The sequence below is a fragment of the Nyctereutes procyonoides genome, unplaced genomic scaffold, assembly GCF_905146905.1.
Source record: "Nyctereutes procyonoides isolate TBG_1078 unplaced genomic scaffold, NYPRO_anot_genome, whole genome shotgun sequence".
Taxonomy (NCBI): domain Eukaryota; kingdom Metazoa; phylum Chordata; class Mammalia; order Carnivora; family Canidae; genus Nyctereutes; species Nyctereutes procyonoides.
Genome location: NW_026575041.1, coordinates 10,841,941 through 10,847,101, shown reverse-complemented (window position 1 = coordinate 10,847,101; position 5,161 = coordinate 10,841,941). Strand labels below are relative to the sequence as shown.

Here is a 5,161-nt window from a genome sequence, read left to right as displayed (position 1 = left end):
TTAGATTTGTCCATAGTCAACGATGGTGATCTTGCTGATCTTGTGGCTCCTGGACCCAAAGCGCTCCATGGCCTGCACAATATTCATGCCCTCTTTCCCTTTGCCAAAGACCACACATTGCCATCCAATGGCCCAGTGTTGGCAACGCGGAGAAAAAACTGGGGACTATTTTTGTTGGGCCCAGCATTTGCCATGGACAAGATGCCAGGACCCATATGCTTCAGGATGAAATTCTCATCATCAAATTTCTCTCCATAAATGGACTTCCAACCAGTGCCATAAATAGCATGTGAAGACACCAGCCTGGCACATAAATCCCAGACTAATACCATGAAAACAGGAACTTTTTTTTTTAATATTTTTATTTTTTTAAATTTTTATTTATTTATGATAGTCACACAGAGAGAAGAGAGAGCAGAGACACAGGCAGAGGGAGAAGCAGGCACCATGCACCAGGAGCCCGACGTGGGATTCGATCCTGGGTCTCCAGGATCGCGCCCTGGGCCAAAGGCAGGCACTAAACTGCTGCGCCACCCAGGGATCCTGAAAGCAGGAACTTTTAGAATCAACTCCTGTTTCCCCACTGCTCAGAGCATTAAAGTTCTCTGCTGTCTTTGGAATTTTGTCTGCAAACAGCTTGAAGGAGACACAGCCCAAGGGCTCCCTGACCAAGACAATGTCGAAGAACACAGAGGGGTTGACCATGGCTGGGCGGTGCAGGCGGGGTCTGCAAAGCTGCTATCATTTCTTTTCAGTGAGATTTTTATTTCCTTTTGGCTAAGGTAAATTTTCAAACATAGGAACAGATTGCGGACTTGTCTTGGAGAGTAGAATGGTCCTCCATCCTGGCTGATCTTCAGAATCACCTGGGGTGAGGGGAGGGCTTGACACTTGTTGAAGTGGCTGGGGCAGCTGGGCCAGGGTTGGAGCTCAGTTTGAGAACCACTGCTCTGTGCCACATGCTTCTTACAAGAGGCGTTGGAGGCCTGGCTGCCTATTCTATTACCTGTTTTTCCCTCAGCCTGTGTTAATGCCCTTCTTGTTTTCCATTATTTTTTTATTTTTTTTATTTTTTTGTATTCATGTAGTTGACAGAATGGTCAGCTAAAGCATGTAAAAAGGCAGGGCTAATTTTGACATTGGCCAGAATTTTAGGCTCACGTTTGATGGGAGAGGGGAAAAAGGTCTTTTCTAAACATCTAAAAAGATCATAAATATTTATCCTCAGTGTGGCAGTGAGTGGAGAAAATCAGCCCTTTTGGCCAATAAAAGTCTTTTGTGTTAATAAGGTTTTTTAAAAAGCCTCTTCTATGAGGAAATCTGGAAATGTGAATTATAGCCCTAGTCCTGCCAAAATGGGCAGGCTGATTAAACCTCCCTGAACCTCAGATTTTTTCCTCTGTGAAAAGAATACAGTGATGACATTACTTGTCCTGTTTACTTCATGGTTTTGTAGTGAAGAGCAAGAGAGTCAAAGCACTGGCAGTGATTCATAGAGTACAAAGAACAGAGCAGTGGGAAGAGTCACAAGTTACCTTGTGATCTTGGGCAAATTAATTTTCATTTTAGTTTCTTAGTTTCCCCTACTCACTTAAAGTGAGACCAGCAATGCCCGATGCTGTCCTTGGTGGGGTGTCACAGGGACAAAACAGAGGGTGTTTGTGAAAGTGAAAAAGCAGAAAACCTCGGGGTGCCTGGGTGGCTCAGTGGTTGAGCAGCTGCCTTTGGCTCAGGTCGTGATCCCGGGGTCCTGGATCCAGTCCCGCATCTGACTCCCTGTGAGGAGCCTGCTTCTCCCTCTGCCTGTGTCTCTGCCTCTCTCTCTCTCTCTCTGTGTATCTCATGAATAAACAAATAAAAAGTCTTAAGAAAAAAGGAAAAAGCTACATTCAACTACAGTCATGTTATAGTCTTCATTTCACAGATGATGAAGCAGAGTGTGAGGTGACAAGCCCTTGAGCATTCAGGGCAGAGCTGGGGCTCTTGCCAGGCCTTGTGGGCTCACTGTCTCTGCCTCCTGTGGACATCCTCTATGCCCTGCTTAACAGCACTGACTTCTCTTTACTCTCGGTTGCTAATCTTCCCGAGGTGAAGGCAAGCCCAGACCCATTCTTGGGTGAGGCTAGGAAGAATAAGACCATTTATATCTCTGCTCAGATGACTGGAAAATCCTTTTATCCTGCTTCCCTGAAAAACATCTCAGAACAAAACTTGGGTAATCCAAAGGCTTAAAGAGCCATCTAGTGGTGAGACTGGTGAATGACTCCATCTTTTGTAGGTAGTGTCATTGCCCTGGAGGTAACCGAAGCAGATTTGTTTTCTTCCTCTCTTAAATTTGTCCTCCCTGGCAACCACCAAATGGAAACCGATGTAATCCCCCACCTTCTCTGCTGGTAGACCAGACTGCAGACCAGTGTGGTGCTGGATGCAAACTGGGAACCTTTGTAGCCTGAACTGCTATAAAGTTACAGTTTCCACTCTTATTTATTTATTTATTTATTTATTTATTTATTTATTTATTTATTTATTTATTTATTTATGATATTTATGATAGTCACACACACAGAGAGAGGCAGAGACATAGGCAGAGGGAGAAGCAGGCTCCATGCACCGGGAGCCCGACGTGGGATTCGATCCCGGGTCTCCAGGATCGCGCCCTGGGCCAAAGGCAGGCGCCAAACCGCTGCGCCACCCAGGGATCCCCAGTTTCCACTCTTAAGTCCTAGCTTGCAGTCCTGTCCATGTGACTGAATTTTGGGTGGTGGAATGTGAGTGGAAGCAATATACTTCTTTTGTAGGTTGGGCCCATAACACTTTCCACGTGTGACCCTCCGAGCTTTTTCTCCTTCTGTGGTTTGCTGCAGATGGGCACGGCAGTCTCGGAATTCATGCCTATCTGTGTGGCGTTGCTTGGTGAAGTCAGTTGTTGGACTAACTGGCTTCAGCTCTGCCCACCCCACACTGGGCCATCACAGTGGGTTCTCCTGACAGGTGGTGTGGGAGGTGGTCCCCTGTCCCTGAGCACCTCCACGGTGACTGTTAGGAAAACTCCGTGGTGCCGTGCTGGGGTTTTGGTCACAGTCACTACCATGACCATTTCTCCTAGTCTTGGGTCTAAGATCATCTCACCATAACCTTTTAAAATTTTTATTCTGTATAGACTTGTCCAGCAGGGCCACTTCAGGTGTGACCAAGTAGATTTAGGGCAACCATTCTGTGGCAGAACTTTCATATGAAAGCACGTGCAGATGTAGCTGCTCTAAGTGCTCTATCACTTGCTAGTTCTTACTATTTGAGCACGCTACTTCTCTGTTTTGGTCCTCTCTTCTATAAAATATAGGTAATAAAATAGGTAATAAAATAGGTAATAATAAGGTCTACTTATAGTGTTATTATGAGGACTGAATGAGAGAATATGCTTAGGAGGTGCTTGGCACATAGGAGATGATAATGCCTAATAATTTAGGCAGAAGCTCAATTTTGTAGCAGAAGGGGAATCCCTTCCTCATTACAGTAATTCCTGGCCTGACTTGCTTATTGTCTACAGCATGGGCAGTTACAATCGAGGGAAGGGGAAAGGAAAAAGGAAGCATTCTGAGCTTGAGCCTTTTCACATAACAACGTCTATGTTTGCCAGGCTCTGTGCCGAGTAGCAAGAATGCAATGGTGAGCAAAATGCACAGGGTCAGTTCCCCCTGGAGATTATAGTTTAGTGGGGACATTTTTGTTTTTATGTAAAGTAATCTCTACACCCAGCATGGGGATTGAACTTACAACCATGAGATCAAGAGACACGTGCTCTATTGACTGAGCCAGCCAGGCGCCTGTGGACACTTGTTTTATTTTTAAGAAGATTTTATTTATTTATTTGAGAGAGAGAGAGGGGAGAGAGAGAGAGAGAGAGAGCGCACATGAGCAGGGGAGAGGGGCAGAGGGAGAGGGAGAAGACTCCCTGCTGAGCAGGGAGCTGGTTGAGGGGCCTGATCCCAGGACTCTGGGATCAGGACCTGAGCCAAAGGGAGATACTGAGCCACCCAGGCGCCTGGGAGACATATTTTAATCAGTTAATTACACAGTAAATAAATGGTATGGGCTCTGATAAATGATATGAAGGTAGGACACATGTTGTGCTAACATGTAAAAGGAACATCAGCCTGGATTAGTTTGAGAAAGTTGTCTGCTGCCTGGAAGGGGCCTGACTCATCAGAAGCTTGTTTGCTTGAGGGCCTGAGGAGTCCTAAAAAAGACCTTGCCTGAGGGGGAAAAGTTCCGGATAAAGAAGACCTGACCCCGAGGTCTTGGTGGCTAGTTGGGAGGGGCAGGTTTGAGTAAGTGTGGCATCTGCCATTTCAGTACATTTCCTTAATCAGTCCCTTTTGGTTCTGGGTCTGAGTTTTCGGAAAGTGGAGAAGAGGAGTGGGGAGAGAAGAGACACTGTGGCACTCATATGGTAGTGGCTTGGCTTTGCTTCAGAGCACAGGTTAGATGTGTCTCAGGAATTCTTAAAAAGATTCTGAAGTTATTTTGCAGAAGTTGAGGTTTGCATACATAAGTAGAGGCAGGAAAGAGTAGAATTTGGATTTTGACCATTACTATGATCCCAACCTCCCTCACAGGTAGAGTTTGAATCTTGGGGCAATATGGGACCCATGCAAAGTATATTCTTCCACTGCCTGGAGCAGTTTAGACTCTGGGTTATGCCAAAATATCCCAGGCGCTGGGCTGGCTTCAACATTATGTGACATAGCTTGTGTTTGGCTCATAATTTAGAAGGGGTACATAGAACTCCAGTGCAAGACTGACCTTGAATAGGAATTTTGTGGGAAGATTCAGGTCCCCAGTGACTTTACAGTTTTGCAACACACGGGAGGGGAGGAATTGAGATCTATATTATCGATGTCGTTTAACCATAGCAAGAAAGACTCAATGAAAATTACTCTTGTATGCTTGAACCTTAAGAAATGAATAACTCAGCCATCTGCCCATTAAAAAAGAAGCAGAGGACACGTGGCTTGTCTTTTTTTTTTTTTTGGCCCTGGGATAGTGATCTCCATGTTGTTTTGACAGAAACAATTTCATTCTGGAATCTACTTCAATGAGTTTTAATCCTCTAATTAAATCACTCTTCTGGATTATCCAAATACATGCTCTGGGATGAAAT

General features: G+C 45.1%; 1 pseudogene; it reads right to left on the bottom strand.

Annotated features, from left to right (window-relative positions):
• Nucleotides 1–705, bottom strand: LOC129506755 (peptidyl-prolyl cis-trans isomerase A-like; annotated as a pseudogene).
• Between the last annotated feature and the right edge of the window lie 4,456 nt (nucleotides 706–5,161).